This window comes from Carcharodon carcharias, chromosome 13 (genome assembly GCF_017639515.1).
Source record: "Carcharodon carcharias isolate sCarCar2 chromosome 13, sCarCar2.pri, whole genome shotgun sequence".
Classification (NCBI taxonomy): domain Eukaryota; kingdom Metazoa; phylum Chordata; class Chondrichthyes; order Lamniformes; family Lamnidae; genus Carcharodon; species Carcharodon carcharias.
Genome location: NC_054479.1, coordinates 10,847,709 through 10,865,514, shown reverse-complemented (window position 1 = coordinate 10,865,514; position 17,806 = coordinate 10,847,709). Strand labels below are relative to the sequence as shown.

Sequence of the window (17,806 nt, the reverse complement as noted above, 5' to 3'; positions counted from 1 at the left end):
TAAAATACACATGTTGGGTAGGGGTTTTCATTTCAATTAAGACAACGCTAAACTGCTTGTTTTTTGTAAAGGTTTAGAAAGAACTTGAGTACGCTGTCATGAATGGCAAATTGGTGTACACAGAGATGGGTCTATAGACGGTGAGATATTTTTGGGGAGAAAGGTGAAGGTATAGTGTTACGACCAAGTGAGGAGCTTTGAACTGGCTCCCCTTTATTCAGCTCGGTTGGTTGCAACCAAGATTTATTTTTAATGTCTTTTCCCCATAAATGCCCTTTCCAATCCAAATGTAATTACTTTCTAATAAGCAGCCAATCAAACCAGGTTTTCTTGAGTCACAGAAAGAAAAGTTTTTTAGTCACTAAACCCAAGAAAAAAAATTAACTAATGCAATGACACACAAACACAGATCTCAGAAGTAAGAAAAGTTATATATCAAGTTAAAGTTAAAATAATATACAATTAAGTCCTTTGCTTGTCCTTGAGGGGTAGATTGTTGAACATTGCAACCATTTGAAATTAGCTGGTTTACTTTAAAATCCTGGAGTTGAATTGAAGTTCAGGTAAACACTTTGCTGGAGACAATATTAAAGAGAGAGAGATTCCTTCCTTCAGTAGTGTTTTCAGATAACTTTAATTTTTCTCTCTCTGTTTCTGGCTTGGCAAACCCAATTCTTAAGCCTCCTGTCTGTATGTTCCAAGAAGGAATTCCATTCACATGTCTTGCAGTCATTGTTGCAGAGCAAGTTATCGCATTTTTGAACTTTCACCTCAGAAATTTTTAACACATTTCAAGATAGTAGAAACCAACAGATGATGGGGTTATTTCATCCTCCATATGTCAGTTGAGTTAGCAGTTCCAATTGTTGTAACAGAATTACAGTTAGTTAAAGTCCAGCACTTTGCAATTTTAATACCTTCTTTTCAAGAGTCCCTTTTTGAAGTGGACTTTGACACCCTCAGGTGTGAAATTCCATGCAACAGTTCAGGGCAGGTCTGCAGTGCAATCCATATAGGAACTTTCCAGAAAAGTGGTCAACTTACAATATCAGACATCAGGTGACTTGTGGCAGCAATTTTTGGTCAGTGTCTTTTCTTTTCTTTTTTGAAAAAAAAGGTCCTCTTTAAACCATTCAATATATCTTTCGTTAGCTGGTGAGGTTATGGGTAGAATCTCACTCAGTCACAATTTCCTTCATGACAATAGATAAAACTGTTCTCATGTGCCTAGATGTACAAACCTCCTGTATGAGAGCGAGATGAGTAGGTCTTGGAGCTGGAAATGTGTGATCCTCTGGATTCTCTTCAGGCTTCTTCTGTTCCACTTGTGGACTCCTTGTTACCTGTGAGGCCCTTCCTCTATGTTAAGGTGAGAGTACATAGTACATACTAGTTTACTGAGAAATCACCATGGTGGTCGATGCCAAATTGCGATGACATTACAGATAAAACAAATCATTGTAATTCATGGCAGGGGCACAAAATCATCAAACAGAAGTATTTAAAAAGAACTAAATGTACAGTTATGAACATTTCACCATACAAATAATATTCTTCCTCAACTCCAATTTCAACAACAATAGCTTGCATTATATGGCACTTCTGAAATGGGGAAATATCTCAAGGAGATTCATAGAAGAATAATCGAGAGAGGGAGCTTCAAAATGGAGGCATCCTTATTCCAACTTCTTTAAATTTAAATTAAAATTTGTTTTTTCCAACCAGACCCCCACTGTGAAGGGAGCGGTGGTGGTGGTGGGGGGCGGGGGGGGGAGTGTTGGGGGAACAGGGGTAGGTTTTAAGGAGAATCTTTAAAAAAATATGGAAAGATGAAGATGTTTAGGAAATAAATTCCAGAGCTTTGGACCTAGCCCACTGAAGGCACCTATACGGCTAATGGTGGAGCCAAAGGAAGTCAGGAATATGCAGGCCAGAATTAGAATTACCAAGTAAGGCCACTGAAGTGAACAGCATAAATGAGTTTGAGATTGTACTGCATGTGTTTGTGGAGTGTTAAGGGATTAAAGAATATGCTGATGGAGATAAAGTTTGGTTGAGTGGATAAAATGGAATTGACTCGTGACCTCACTGGCCTTTGATCATTTACAAGGGTTCTTACTTTTCACATCACCACAGTTTGAAAAACCACCCCAATCACTTCAAATAAACTATTTCATGTTAAGTGTTCACATCTTAACCAAACTGCATACGGTACAACTCAAACAAATGGTTCAATAATGATGGCTTAAGGAGCAGCAGATCTCTCCAGTACCAGTTTAAACTAATGTCTCACTTTTCAAGGATTCAATGAAGTAGATAGAGAGAAACTGTTTCCTCTGGTGAAAGAGTTCAGAACAAGAGATCATAATATTAAAATGAGGGCCAGGCAAGTGAGGAGTGACATCAGGAAGCACTTTTTCACACAAAGGTAAAATCTGGAGCTTACTCTCGAAAAAGCAATGGATGCTGGGTCAAGTGACAATTGGAACTTTCAAAACTGAGATTGAATAGATTTTCGTTGTGTTAGAGTACCAAGGGATATGGGACAAAGTTAGGTAAATGGAATTAAGTACAGATCAGTTATGATCTAATTGTTTGGTGGAACAGGCTAAAGTGGTTGAATGGCCTCCTGTTCCTATGTTCATATGAAAAAGCTAACATTAAGAGATGTAATGGAACGACAGATTATTTATTAAAAGATGAACAAGAGATTTGAGAGAAAATGAGACAGAATAAAACAGAAAGCGAGGAGGAAGGATAAAGCAATTGTTTCATGAATAAGAGAAACATTTAGATGGAGCTTGCATTTCAGAGAAAATAAACAGATTTCATATTCTGAGATGCTTAGTGCCAATTGCTTAAAAGTGTAGTCCTGACTCTGAAAAAGGGAATTAATGATGCAGCAATATTCCCACACTGAGCTAATAGATTGTTAAATATGGGATAGACTCCTTTCCTCCCGGTTGAAAATTAGGTATTGTTCCTTAAATTTGTATTGAAGGAACGGTAATCATTTTCCTCTGGTCCCAACTGATTAAGTATTCTTCAACATGAAAATATAAGCAGTGATGTTGCCAGGCAGCTTTGACACCCCCGCCCCCACCTCCTTTTAATTGCTCTGACTTGCTCAGAGTTTGGGTGGGCTGAAGCTAGTCTCCCAGACAGCTCATTACAGGTGGCTGACAGACGGGGCTAGAGACGGGCCTTACCACAGATCCCTAAGAGAGATGTATTTCTCCTGCAGAGTAAGGGATATCATATTCTTTAAACATTCCATTCAGTCCAGATGAGTTGCAAAGGCATTCCCAAGCAGGCAATTATTATTTTAGACAATTTATATAGTTATTTATTTAATTGTGTATGAGTGACATCTGTTATGGTTGAACGGTCTCGCTGCAAAGCTGGTACCATGTGAGCATGTGAAAACAGAAAGCCGTAAATAAATCAGCAGGAAGAATTTACACTTGACTTTTCTGTGTGTTTTTCCATTCTCTCCCTGCATTCAGTGTAAATGTTTGAGAGAGAGGGATTGATTGGGAATTTGGAAAAAAAAATAACCTCAACTCGAATTCTCAGCATTTCAGGGACCGTAGCAGACTTGATGATTTAATACCATTAAACCTGTAGGTTTTTTTGGATTTTGTTTTAGGGTATTTAGCTGTTAAGCACTCATTACGTACGGGTATCACATACGGGGGTGGGGGCAGAGGGGCTGCGGGGTTACAGATTCCAGCTGGGATTTTCCCGCCCCTGCCCATCGCCGGGATCTTCCGGTCCCGCTGAAAGCCAATGGGCTATTGGTTGGCCTGCCACATCTCCCCACAGCGGGTCCCATCACGATGGGGCCGGAAAATCCCGGCCGTCAACATTGTGTGTTAGCGTAAGACGAGGGATTGCGAATCGGTCGCACGTTTGACATCCCTGCCTTGATTTCAATGGAAGTAAGGGGGCTCAATTTTGCATTCCATTGCAGTGGGCGGGCGTCTGACCGAAAGCGCGCGATTTGCTGACTCCCACCCTCCCCCCGCGCCCCCCCGCCCCCCCTTTGGATAGACTTTGGAATAATATGCGAATTGGCCAACTAACAGCCACCGAGTGCACTCTTGGCCAAAGGGGCTTCCTGAGGGCGTGCTGCCTGCCCAGTGGGTAATGGGAGGGCAGGACATCTGGGCACCATCCCGGAAGGAGGTCACAGCCTCTCATTTAAAGGGGCCCCTGGCACGGGATTGTGTCAGGTGCCCCAACATTGTCAGCTTTCGTGAGCAAAGAAGGATTTGTTGCTGACAGTAAAGATTTTGATTCATTCACACAGCGAGCGCCAATTTTTATGTGTTTGTGTGTTTAATTATCTATGGGTATATTAATGGAACTGTGGCAGGCTGGAGGCAGCCAAATGCATTTCAAGCATAACCTGATCACTTCAGGGATATCCTGAGAATCAGGTTTTAACCTCTCCTTGTGTCTCCACAGATGGCCGAAAGGAGGCAAAGAGCTGCTGCCCCAGGGCAGAAGGGAAAGGACAGCCCCAAGGTTCAAGGCTGCCTCCCTGCAAAACCTCCTCCAGGCTATAAGTGCCAATCGGGAGGCCCTGATGCCAGCTGACTGTAAGAGGAGAGCTCCCAGCCTGACCAAAGCAGCCTGGACGGAGGTCACAGCAGAGGTCAATGTCCTTGTGGTCATCAGAGGGGTGGGGGTGAAGTGTAGGAAGTGCCTCACCCACAAGGGTGAGCGAGACACCATGTTGGAAATGCTCAAGCATGGAGAGATGTGGGAAGGCTCAATGGTGGGAAGGGTCAATGTGGGTGATATGTTTTGCACTTATCACAAGTGTGAGAAGGGTTGATGCACTGATACCACTGTACACTGCCCCTAGGCCCATGAGGGGGTTTTGTTTGGGAGGGAGCAAGGAAGTGTGAAGGGCGCACTGTCCGTTTGGCGGTGCAGATTCCTCAGCTTGCAGGGCTCAACAGAGGCCAGAAGAGTGAAGGAGTGATTGTACGGTATCTACCAAATCATTGCAATGTTGAATTTTCTTTGCAGAAGATGGTGCATAACACCCATGAAAGACCGAGTAGAGGAGGCGGTGTGCCAGATCTGGCGATCCTCGTGCCAAGGAAAGAGGAGACTTTGGAGCTCACATGCAATGAATCAAGCTGACCCACTGTGGGAAGCAAGATAGCAGGGAGGCTGGGGGTGCTGAGGTTGCAAGGGACAATATGGGGGAGATATGTGTCTACAGGGCTAAGGGGAAGCTGTACTGAAAGAGGAATTGATGATACCTACTCGAGAACACTCACATGCATGGCTGATGAATGACTGCATGTCTGTTGGCAGCTGTGCAATGGGATCTCACAACACCTGAGGTATTGCCAGTGTGGAAGTAAGTCTATGAGCACTCAATTCAAAGGTTGAAGATGGCATTAACTGGAGTATAAAGGGTTAACAGATGGCATATGCTAATATGTGACGTAGATGATGATGGTATACTATTGACATCAGTTAGTCACGTGTTAGATTCGAGAGAGAAAGAGGTTGGAATCATGCCCTGGAGCAACATGCCTACTCTGTAAGCTGTTTAGATGTAGAACTAATAAACAAGTATTAATCAGATACCAGAGTATGTCTGCAGTCTGTCTGCCAGCCAAGTCCCACACCTGAAGTCCAAGATCGAAGGACACATCTCGGAACCTGGTGGCAGCGGTGGAGATATTGATGTAAAAAACACATCAATGTTATCAAAGGAACCACAGAGTAAAGACACCTTTGAAAGCGGCTCACATAAAACTCGGCAGAAGAAGGAGGCACACTGGAGAGAGGTAACGACGACCATAACTGTGGGCAGTCCCCACCCTTGCCTTGCCCTTTTGACTGCCTCAAAGGCCTGCAGTGAGACTTATGGAAACACCATTTTCTATTGAGCAGCATCAGGTCTTCATGAAAAGGAGCAAAAGCTTTAAGTTAGATCCTTTCTTTATGCAGTAGGTCCAGCAGAGGAGGAAGAGGAAGCCTCAGAGGATGCAGCGGCACATCCTGCTCTGCACCCAGCACCAGCGCAGCTACTAGCATCTCAGTATGCTATTGCACCTCAACACAAGGGGAGGAACAGTCTGGTGAGGGCGCATCACAGCTGCATGTGCAGCTGCCAGAGACTGAGATGGAGTGCTCAAGGTTTTTTTATATTAATTCATGGGATGTGAGCATCACTGGCTAGGCCAGCATTATTGCCCTTGTTCAGAGGGCATTTAAGAGTCGACCACATTGCTGTGGATCTGGAGTCACATGTAGGCCAGACAAGATAAGGACAGCCAATTTCCTTCCCTGAAGGACATTGGTGAACCAGATGAGTTTTTACAACAATCAGCAATGATTTCACAGTCATCATCAGACTTTTAAATGCAGATTTTTTTAAATTATCAAATTCAGATTTCACCATCTGCCATGGTGGGATTTGAACCCAGGTCCCCAGAGCATTTCCCTGGGTCTCTGCAATACCAGTCCGGTGACAAAACCACTATGCCACCACTTCCCCATAAGGTGATCCAGATGCTGAGCCCCAGTCAGATGAGCCTCTGGAGTCATCCATAAGGCAAAAGATGCTGGACGTCCAGAGCAAGGTGATTGGAGATGTGGCAGAGATACCAAAGGGGTTGCATGTTCTGGCACAAACTCGGGAGGTGTCCATCCAGGCCATGAGCACTGTGGTCACCCACTCTACAGAACGTACAGCTTCCTCCATGGACAGACTGACAACTTGGAGGGCCAAACCCAGCAGATTGCAGACGCAATGGTGGGGATGCACTCAGAACTTCTCTCCATCACCATGAGCCAGGGAGAGAGGGACTAGGAGCCTGGAGTCACATCCAGTCCCTGGTCCCTCTCAGGAAAGCAGGGAGGTCCAGGCGGACCTCACAGTGGAGCATAGACAGCAGCTGACGTCATCTTGGGGCACCTCTCAGGACGTTTCTGATGGGATCAGCTTCTCCTAAGCCCCTCTGCCATCAAATGTCACAGCAACAAAAGGGCCTCCAGCTGCTGTGCTGAGACACTCACCACAGCAGGGCCCTCACAGCCTCAGCCAACGAGAAGACGGCCGCCAAAGTCCTCCAAAGTAAGGGGGCATGCGTCAAGCAGCCTGTCTCCAACACAGCTGAAAGGGAAGGGTGAGTACCATGCCGCAGTACCCAAAAGAGAATCAAAAAGACCCCACATTGGTCACAATTTGGTGCACGTGGGTGAGTTTACAATTTGAATCAATTGCAAGGACCAATAAGGTCAAGTGTAAATAAATGAGATGTGTTGCTTGGACATCCTGGAGAGGAGCACTAGTTTATTTCCAGCGTGAAAAACTGGATGTAGCTGAATTCCACGGATTGTCATATGCGGATGATGTCAAGTTGCAACCAAGGTGTAAGACGGTTGTGGCGATTGCACCTACATGACCTGAGGAATAGTTTCCTGGAGATGTCAAAGGGAAAGAAAGGAAACAGTGTGTAAGGGTGACTGGCATTGGCAGCCCCTCTCCCCGCGCACACACACACACACCCCCCCCCCCACCCACCAACCACGCACAGTTAGACGCTATCTACTCAGCCAGCATCTCTCAGGGAAAAGTCACAGTCACTTAAGAAAGCCGGAATCTCCTCAGGCACTGTGTCTCTGTCATCTGCAGATAGGTCATTCTTATACTGCAGACACAATTGGGTGGGTAAGGCCTGCCTCCTCCCACACCTCTGTGGTTGCTGCAGCCCACCCTCAGCAGCCCCTTGCTCCTCAGCAGATGCTGCTCTCTCTCTCATGCCCTTCTTGTGCCTCCTGCTCCTGAACACCCGGCTTCCTCCCTCTCCTTCTCATTCTCCTCCTCCTCACTGAAGAATGTCTCTCCCACAAAGGCTCCTATCCCCAAGTTCCTCAGAGCAGCAATACTGTGCTGTACATAAAGCACCAAGTCAACAGATTTGCGGGCAAATAAATGCTTAGGAATCCTGATAACGCCATGGGATTCCGCATCTTCCAAGAATTCCAAGTCACAAGCCTCTCAGCAGTCTCTCCTGCTAAAGTCACACACTGACCCCACTTCAGCCTTTAAATCCATCTGGACAAGCAACCATGAAAAAAAACGAGTTTCCCGCCTGCCGCTTTCCTGCGCTGAGTGTTACGACACAGCTGGTGGCAAAGGCTGAGTTGTTCAAATCCTAGAGGGAAACTTGAAACAACGGTCATAACCCATTTGTATGTTTCAAGATGCAGAATTTGAATTCAGTAGTAATAAGATCACCGAGTCTCAAAAGTTTTTTATAAAACTAAATTAAACATTTATTAATACAAGAAAGATCATAAGCACCTACATATGTCTACAATATTACTACTATAATAACCACAAAAATCCCCTAATTAATCTGACTCTCAGTTACACCTCCGTTAAGGCAACAGTAAAACACAGATTTAAACAGACCCCTGGACAATCAAATTCAAAATGAGTTTCTTTCAACTCTGGCTCCTGGCAGGCAGTAGCTTAAGGCTTACAGGTTGGAGGCATTAGATCTTACAATCCCTCCTCTTTTACCAACAGCCTTTTCTTCCTTTTTACATATTTTCTTCTTTGAATGCAAATTGTCATTGTATCACTCGCTGTTTTTTGCCTCTTCTAACAATAAAACCCCTTTCATAGCACCAGTTTTATTGGAAAGCTTTGGGGGAAAAAATAACCCCATTATTTAGCTCCTTCTGGCTAGGTGTAATATTTCATCCATTCTTTTGAATAGTTATTTAAAAATAAAAATTGCCCCCTTTTCACTTTACCTTGTAACTTATCTATGTTTACCTAATTACCAGTTCAAACCTACTTCTCTTCTATACATCAAAGCCTCTATCCAGCTGGCTTTAATCCAATTAAAACACACACATACATAGACAGACACCACTAAAATCTATTTTAAAATAATTTCCAATAACATTATTATATCTTCTTGACATGAGAATGAATTATTGCAGCCAAAACATCTTACTGTTGTCAGGTAGACTGTGAATGAGGTAAACCATCCTTTAATTATCAATTTCAAATTGGCTCCCTGTTTCGAGGCAATAAGTATTATTGCTTACAGGTCTGATGATATCAGGAACATGACCCAACATCATCATACCAGATATTACGTCACCACAGGATGAAAACACCTCTGCTTCCAGAAGGTAAAATTCAGCCGAATGGATGTGCAAAGATACTGTCGATTTTCTACCACCCACTTCACACTTTTCAACAAGGGCAACACCGAACGCCAGGAAGTCAAGACAAAGTCTACCTTCCAGGTTAGATTGAAGTTAGAGAGTGGGGAGTAACTGGACCTGACTTATGCACTGCAATAACCCTCATCCATGTCTTTTGTAACCTCTAGACTTGACTATTCCAACACATTTCTGGCTGGTCTCCCACATTCTCCGTTACAGTGAGGTCATCCAAACATCTGCTGCCTGCACCATTACTCACGCCAATTCCTGTTCACCCACCATCTTTGTACTCACTTTGTGACCTACACTGGCTCAGTTAAGTGATGCCTCTATTTTTAAAAATCTCACCCTTGTTTTCAAATCCCTCTGTAGCCTCACCCTCACCCTCACTTATCTCTGTAATCTCCTCCAACCCTCACAACCCTCCGAGTTATCTGCATTCATCCAATTCTGGCCTATTGAGAATCCACAATTTTAACATCTCCACCATTGATGACTGTGTTTTCAGTTGCCAAGGCCCTAAGCTCTGGAATACCCTCTCTCCACATCTCCACCTGTCCACACCTCTCCACCTCCCTCCACATCTCCACCTGTCCACACCTCTCCACCTCTCTCCACATCTCCACCTCTCCACAACCCTCCACCTTTCTCCACATCTCCATCTCTCTATACGTCCACTTCTCCACACCTCTCCACCTCTCTCCACATTTCCACCTGTCCATACCTCTCCACCTCCCTCCACATCTCCACCTGTCCACACCTCTCCACCTCTCTCCACATCTCCACCTGTCCACACCTCTCCACCTCTCTCCACATCTCCACCTGTCCACACCTCTCCACCTCTCTCCACATCTCCACCTCTCTACCTCTCCACAACCCTCCACCTCTCTCCACATCTCCACCTGTCCATACCTCTCCACCTCTCTCCACATCTCCACCTGTCCACACCTCTCCACCTCTCTCCACATCTCCACCTGTCCACACCTCTCCACCTCTACACCTCTCCACCTCTCTACACCTCTCCATCTCCCTATCCGTTTCCACCTCTCTACACCTCTCTACACCTCTCACCTCCCTACCCCTTTCCACCTTTCTACCTCTCTGCACATCTCCACCTCTCTACACCTCCACTTCTCCACACCTTTCCACCTCTCCATCACGTCTCCACATCTCTACACCTCTCCACCTCTCTACACCTCTCCACCTCCCTATCCCTTTCCACCTCTCCACCTCTCTACACCTCTCCACCTCTCTACACCTTTCACCTCCCTACCCCTTTCCACCTCTCTACCTCTCTACACCTCTCCACCTCTCTAACTCACTTTCCTCCTTTACGCCACTCCTCAAAACCTATCTCTTTGACCGAGCTTTTGGCTGCCTACCTCGACATTGTTTAGTGTGGTGCGGTGTCAATCTTTGCTTCCTAACACTCCTGTGAAGCATCTTGGGGCATTTTATTACATCAAAGGCTCTTTATAAATGCAAGTTGTTGTTATAATTCAGTCCTTCTTTTCAAGTCATACTTTCTATCCTTATTTGTACATTTCCTTATTATATCCACATTGTAATTACACCATCCTGTCAGTTTCCACTCAAAGGTGTAGACATAGAAGTTCACAATGCAAAACACTGACAGGAAGTTGTGTGGCGACATAAGGGTGAGTGGGGGGTGAAACGGAAGCAAAAATTAGTCATGATCAATCGGTGACTCATCTTACATTGGTGATACAGAAAGAGAATTTTGAGGGGTGTAATCGTTCCTGTGATTGATTCCCTATTGCCTGCTTTACACTACCAACCCAGGACAAACTTCAATACTCTCTCTCTCTCTATGCCCCACACTACAGGAAGTGGGGCAGATTAAGGGATGCAATTACTCAGTGGGTGGGAGCCTCCCTGCCATAACTATCCCGACAGAGTTGGCAGCTGAGGTAATTCATTTTATTTGATCAAATGTCATTTTAGATTATCTAACATCAAATATTTTGCCCTTTGTTGCCATCCTTTGCTTTGCCTGAAGGGCAAGCTGAAGAGGGCACAAAAAGATTCAGAAGCTGTACAGTTTTCCTCCTCATCCCTGGGGTTGTACTTGGTCTCAAGTGTATGTACTTATGAGTGGCACCATCCTTCTTCACCCACCCACGAACCCATGACTGAAACCTATGACTGGCACTAATCAACATAAAATAAGCACAAAGCCAAAGATCTAGACTGGCCCTGTCTTCTCTCGCATATGGGCATGAAAGATCCCATGGCACTATTTTGAAAAAGAGCAGGGGCATTATCTTTGGCACCCTGGTCAATTCCCATCCCTCAATCAACATCACAAAAACAGATTATCTGGTCATCATCACATTGCTGTTTGTGGGAGCTTGCTGTGCACAAACTTGCTGCTATGTTTCCTACATTACAACAACAAATACACTTCAAAAATTGGCCGTAAAGCGTTTGGAAGGTCTGTAATCATGAAAGGCGTGATACAAATGAAAGCCTTTCTGTTTATCTTTCCAAATCTACTGCATTCTCTCTGCCTAGTGTCCCTAACAGAAATTTTCAGTAAAACGTAACTAATCAGTGACTGTAAAGGAATTGGCCAAGTTAGACACCACTTTACATAATAGATAACATCAGAATTCTACCCCAAACCACAAACTGCCAATAAGCAATGCCATGAAGATAGGCTAATATAATTTATTTATGTAAGTAATATGCATGTAATATTTTCAAAATATGGCCAGGATTTTCCGGCCCAGTCGTGGGTGAGTTGGTGCCCCAGCTAGAAGCCCATTGACTTGCGGTGGGACAAGACGATCCCAGCAGCGGGCGGGTGTGGAAAATCCCACCCATTGTGTCTGTCGGCTCATGTCACAAACTTTTCCCATTACAAATCCTTATGTCCACCTTTATCATAGAAACAGCTGGGTAAGCTTGTTCTCCAGTGCCACCACTGACTACACGATATTCTTACAACATGACATGTTTACACAGGAAATTTCCATTATTATAATAAACATAAAATTTTGTATAATGGAAATATGAATAAGTACAGTATGTATGAAATTAAAATTGACATTGAATTACATCTGCGTGCCCTTGATATCTTCAGTCCCACTTCATCTAGCCTTGACTCCCAATGTGTAACACCATGGGAGATCAACTAATAATAGATTAAGCATCTTATGTCTGCGCACAACTCCACAGTGAATTCTCAATTCCACAATTATGATGGGAACTGAGTATAAACTGTCATCAAGCTGTAAAGTGCTCCCGTCTGCCAGTGCTGTCATGCATCAGTTTCTGCATCTCTGAGGTCCTTGGCCTGAAATGCTGAAACACTCTCATGTCTTGGCCAACTCTGCCCTAGTTGCCAACAGTTAGTTTTAATTAACTATAGCAGTAAGGTATAATCAATGCAATCATATAAAATAATAGAATATGTTAATTTAAAAATGAGGACCAGTAACATCCTGGGCAAATTATATATTGATCTCTGACCCTATTTCACTCAATGACAGCATTGTAATGTGGTGAGATATCAATTAGTATAAAATATTCTGTTCCTGCTACTTCCTGTTTCTACTATGGATAATAGAGTTGCTATGCCAATTCTTCAGTGTGTATACTTGTACAAAAATATTTCATCAAAGGTTACTTTTTCATGGTAAGAGTTCTGTCTATTAATCACACTCAGATATCCATTATTCAGTATTTGACTGCCTTGTCGAGTGAGCTCCGTTAGTGATGCTGATTTACTCATTTCTAATTAAGCAAATGGCCAATTTTCTACATTTGTCCTGTTATCGAACAGTGCTGCGCAAATCTAGGTTAACCTGCACCACGAGGTTAGTGTTTGTGCTGCAGCAACAACAGCGACTTGTGTTTATATAGCTCCTTCAACATAGTAAAATGTGACAAGGTGCTTCACAGGAATGTTACCAAACGAAATTTAAAACCGAGCCACATAGGGAGATATTAGTTTTTAAGGAGCATTGTAAAGAAGGAAAGAGAGGTAAAGAGGTGGTGAAGTTTAGGGAAGGAATTCCAGAGCTTAGGGACTTGAGAACATAGAAGGCATGGCCACCAATGGTGCAGCAATAAAATCGGTGATGCACAAGAGGCCAGAACTGGAGGAGCGAACAGACGTCAGAGGCTTGTGGGGCTGGAGTAGATTACAGAAGTAGGGACAGGCAAGACCACGGAGGGATTTGAAAAATAGGATGAGAATTTCAAAACCATTTCCACTTTGTACCATTCAGCTCGTGTTATGTTAATCCAGAGATAAGGCCTGAGCTACAGGGAATCTCAACCTGCTTCAGTCTGGAGTCAGATTGTAGTCTGTTGTGCAGGGCTGGTGCAAGACTATTCTGAGTCCTAGGTGAAGCTTCACCTTGGTGCCCACCCCCCTCAATTAACTTGCAAAAATGAAAACAGCACAGATGGTAAAATGGTCCTCCTCTCACACAACCACTGAAGATTGTCCAACCCATGGGCAGTTGTAGTTCACAGTATGCTCTGGCCCCGATCTCAGCTTCCCAATGCTCTGCAGCACCATGTTCCCTCAGTTCCGCTCATTAGCTTCACATGCTCCCACACCTCTCACGAAACCTCAACGTCGACATCACCAAGAGGTCACCCACGAGCTTTCTGATTGGTCGAAAACATGGAATTCTTAGGTAAGGGTATTTTGATTAACTGGTGGCGCCAGTCATTGAGAATCACTCCTGCTGTATGAATCTGGAAGCTGGAACTTCAGTGATCTCCCATTTCAGCTTTGGTATCCAGGATTTTCAAAGCTCCGATTAGACACTGGGGAGGGAAGGCATTATTCTGGACTTTAGGGGGCAGGATTTTACGCATTGGCGAGCGGGGGGGCGGGGCCCGATCGCCACCACGTAAAATGACACACGGTGACATCAGGGGGAGCTCCCAACATCACCGCGCCCCATTTAAATTTTCAGGAAGGCGGGGGTGCAGCGAAATCAGCTGCGCACCCGCCAACCTATCAATGGCCAATTGAGGCCATTGAGAGAGTCAATTATGTAATTAAAGGACCTGCCTATCCAACCTTAAGGTTGGCAGGCAGGCCAGGAGCCCCAGCGTGAACTCATCCACCAGGCGGGATGAGGTTTCATGTAGGTTTTTAAAAATTTTAATAAAGTTTTTGTGACAATAATGGACATGTCCCAACTCATGTGACATTGTCACATGGGGGGACATGTTAGGGAAATATTATTTTTCTATTTTTAGGTTTTGTACATTTAGAGCCGATCTCCCTGAGGCAGCACTTAGCCTCAGGGAGATGAGTGCGCTCTTTTGTGCGCATGCGAGAAAGTGCGCATTCTCAATTTTGGGATTCCACCCACCCCCCCTCCCCTGTCTGCACAGGGAGAGCACAGCGCTGCTGTGCAGATGTCATGCTAGGCGGGCCTTAATTGGCCCACCCATGTAAAGTGATCAGGGACACCGATCGGAAGGGCGCCTGTGCACACCCGCCATTCAACTTCCCACCCCCCCCCCCCACCCCCCCCCCCCCCACCCCCACCGCCCCGATGGGGGGAAAATTCAGCTCTATAAATAGAAAACCACTAAAAAAATTATCCAAAACAATTTAACTCGTAAATAAAATGATCCACCTGACTGAAGGAATAATGGTGAAACTTTAAAAACGTCTTGGAATCGGCCTCACCTCCTCGGTCAGACTGCATTCTCTGTTGAGATGTTAAATGAGAGAAACTCTGCCTCCTTAAAACAACACTAAATATAAACAGCTGTAACTGGCCCCCTCCCTCCTACTCACAGTCCCTATTGCTTATCCCTCACACCCAACTCCTGAATTCAAAGTGCTTCTGGGTCTGATGTTGGTGTGGCAGCATTCAAAGATTTAAGTTTCAAACAATTCTTCAGATGCAACTGTTTACACAGACCATAATCTTTTAAAGTTTCTAGACAAATTTCAGGACTGAAGTGCAAGGCAATTCAGATGGAGTTTATTACTGCAACCATTTAATCTACAGATTATACATGTGGCTGGACGAGAAAATCTAATTGCAGATGCATTGTCGAGAGGTTAAAGCTCAAAGGAAATTTGGGCATTTAAATCCTGGACACGGGACTGAAATGACTTCTGTTGATACCAAGGATTTGTATATATGGCCAGAATCTTCTGTTTGGCGAGCGGGGGCAGGCCCCGCTCTCTGGCATGTAAAATGAGGCGCAGTGATGTCACCGCACGTCATTCAGACCCTCAGTTCGGCAGGCACGCAGCAGACTCAGCTGCATGCCCACCGAACGGTCAAAGGCCTGTTACGGCCATCTAGATTCCAATTAAGATCATTAACAGGGGCCTAGACGGCCTCGCATTTATCAAGAAACCTCATGGCGGGATGAGGTTTCATGAAGGGTTTATAAATTAAATAATTTTTAAAATTAAAATCCATTGACATGTCCCAGCTCATGTGACACTGTCACATGAGGGGACATGTCTCAAAATTTTTTTTTCTTTATTAAAATTTTTAAAAATCAAACTAATCTCCCTGAGGCAGCCCTGCGTGAAAGAGTGCAGGCCCCGACTCAGCCTACTCCCCCCCGCCCGCACAGGGAGCGCTCACCGCTTCTAGGAGCGCGTCACACTAGGCAGGCCTTAATTGGCCCACCCATGCAAAACGGCAGCATCCAGCCAATCGCGGGCGGCGATCGGCTGCGCGCCCACCCGCACCAGCTCCCACCCAACTTCCCCAATGGGAAGAATTGTCTCCCATATATATTAAGTTAAAGCATGCATCTGGCAATGTAATAGTGTGAGTATATAGATAAGTATAGGAGCTATTAAGATGGGTTAAGAAAATGAAGCCATCTTTTTAAATCATGACAGTTCATTTCCTCTTAAGGAGGGGGGTGTCACAAAAGTATAATAATTCTCATAATATTATTGTGATTTATTGTAAGAGTAGGTTAATAGTCGAGTTTGGATAGTTTCTCTGTGTGTGTCAGTGTATGTGGGATTTAACTGAATTAGAGACAGCTGGTCTGGAGGCATTTGATTCATCAAAAGAAGCTAGGTTTGAAATGCTACATACATAAATACGGCTGAAGTTTGAGAAGGTAAAGTGAGGAGAATTTGCATTTTTAGATGAATCAGGATAGTTTGAATTTCAAAGAGATGGTGGGATGTTACACCAGAGAAGCTAGGCCAAGCAGTGTGTTTATTTTTCCCAAAGGTTACTGATAGTATTAACACCATGAAAAGATTTATACTGTGAGACTGGTAAAATTCCAAAGACAAATGGGAACAATGGAATTTGCATTAAAGGGAGAAACATGTATAAAGAAGGGAAGAAGCTATGTGCCAGAGAAGAAGATATTGTAAGATCTATCATAAGTTTGAAAAGCCTCCAGTATTTCTGCAATAAGCTGTTGTCTACAGAAACAAAAGCTTGGAAAAGCCATTTTGAATTCACTCTCCAGGGTATTGTGTTTGACTTGCCTGGATCTGTTTAAATCTATTTTTTACCGTTGCTTTAACAGGGGTGTAACTGGAAGCCAGATTAATTAGGGGTTTAGGAGTTATTATAGTAGTAATTTGTAGACTTATGTATGTGCTTGAAATCTTTTCTTTTGTTAATAAATGTCCAATTTAGTTTTGTAGAAAATCTTTAGAGTCTTGGTAGGCTCATTACTACTGAATTCAGGGCATGCCTCTCAAAATAAAATACAAATTGAAAAATCGTTGTGACCGTGTGAGCAAGTTGCCCTGGTGGATTGGATCTGCCTGGCACACATCATCTGCTGTGTCATAACACCATCCTTGCCCCAATTAAGGCCCTTAAGTGACCAATTAATGGCCACTTAAGGGCTGTTTCCTGCCCAGCTTCAATTTTTAGGCTGGTGGGTGGATGAAACCTCAAGGGGGGATACCTGGAAATAGAGAAAGTTAGGTCTCAGGTGGGAAGGTTGCGAGAGGTGGCAACCCCATCAGAAGCCCACTTCTGACTGGGGGCGTCCTCCTCTTAAGGCCAATTGACCTCTGGACCTCCCTCCCCCATCAGCCTATCCCCCAAGAGCTCCCTGGCAAGTCCACAGGCCTTCCCTACCCTTCCCGCCTTGGGACCCTGTGCCCGAAACTTAGTCGCAGGCAGTTCCATGCAGTTCCTCTTCCAGCCACTGCAGCACTGTTACTGGAGGGACTGGAGAGCTGCTGGCCAATCTGATTGGCCGGCAGCTTTCCAAGGTGGGACTTCCTCCCGAGTGACAGGCGGAAGTCCCGCCAACTCCCAATCAACACCAAGCCCCTGTCATCCTAAAAATTCAGTCCCTGGAGTCTGATCCCAATCTGATCCTGGAGCAGAGGGTGAGAGCATTGCTGGAATCAGCTGTGTCACAGTAACTGGGGTTGACCCATCGCTGGTTTAAGAAATGCTAAATCTCTCCCACCTCCTGAGTACTTTTAAAACTTTCCCAGAGTTGCTTTAAAGCTTTGTGCCCTGGGCACTCGTGGAAAGTTGCTCATATCGTTTTTAAGCTCCATGTAGTTGCAGCTTAGTTCTTTGCCATAGTGTCAGTGCCAGCACCCCCACCCCCACCCCCC

At 44.6% G+C, this 17,806-nt stretch overlaps 1 long non-coding RNA gene across 1 annotated transcript in view; it reads right to left on the bottom strand.

The window, feature by feature from the left end:
* Window positions 1-1,257: 1,257 nt before the first annotated feature.
* LOC121286336 overlaps window positions 1,258-17,806 on the bottom strand; it is a 67,136-nt gene continuing 50,587 nt past the window's right edge. Inside the window, exon 3 of the long non-coding RNA XR_005944919.1 lies at window positions 1,258-1,359. This is a non-coding gene — a long non-coding RNA (uncharacterized LOC121286336). The remainder of the gene's footprint in view (window positions 1,360-17,806) is intronic.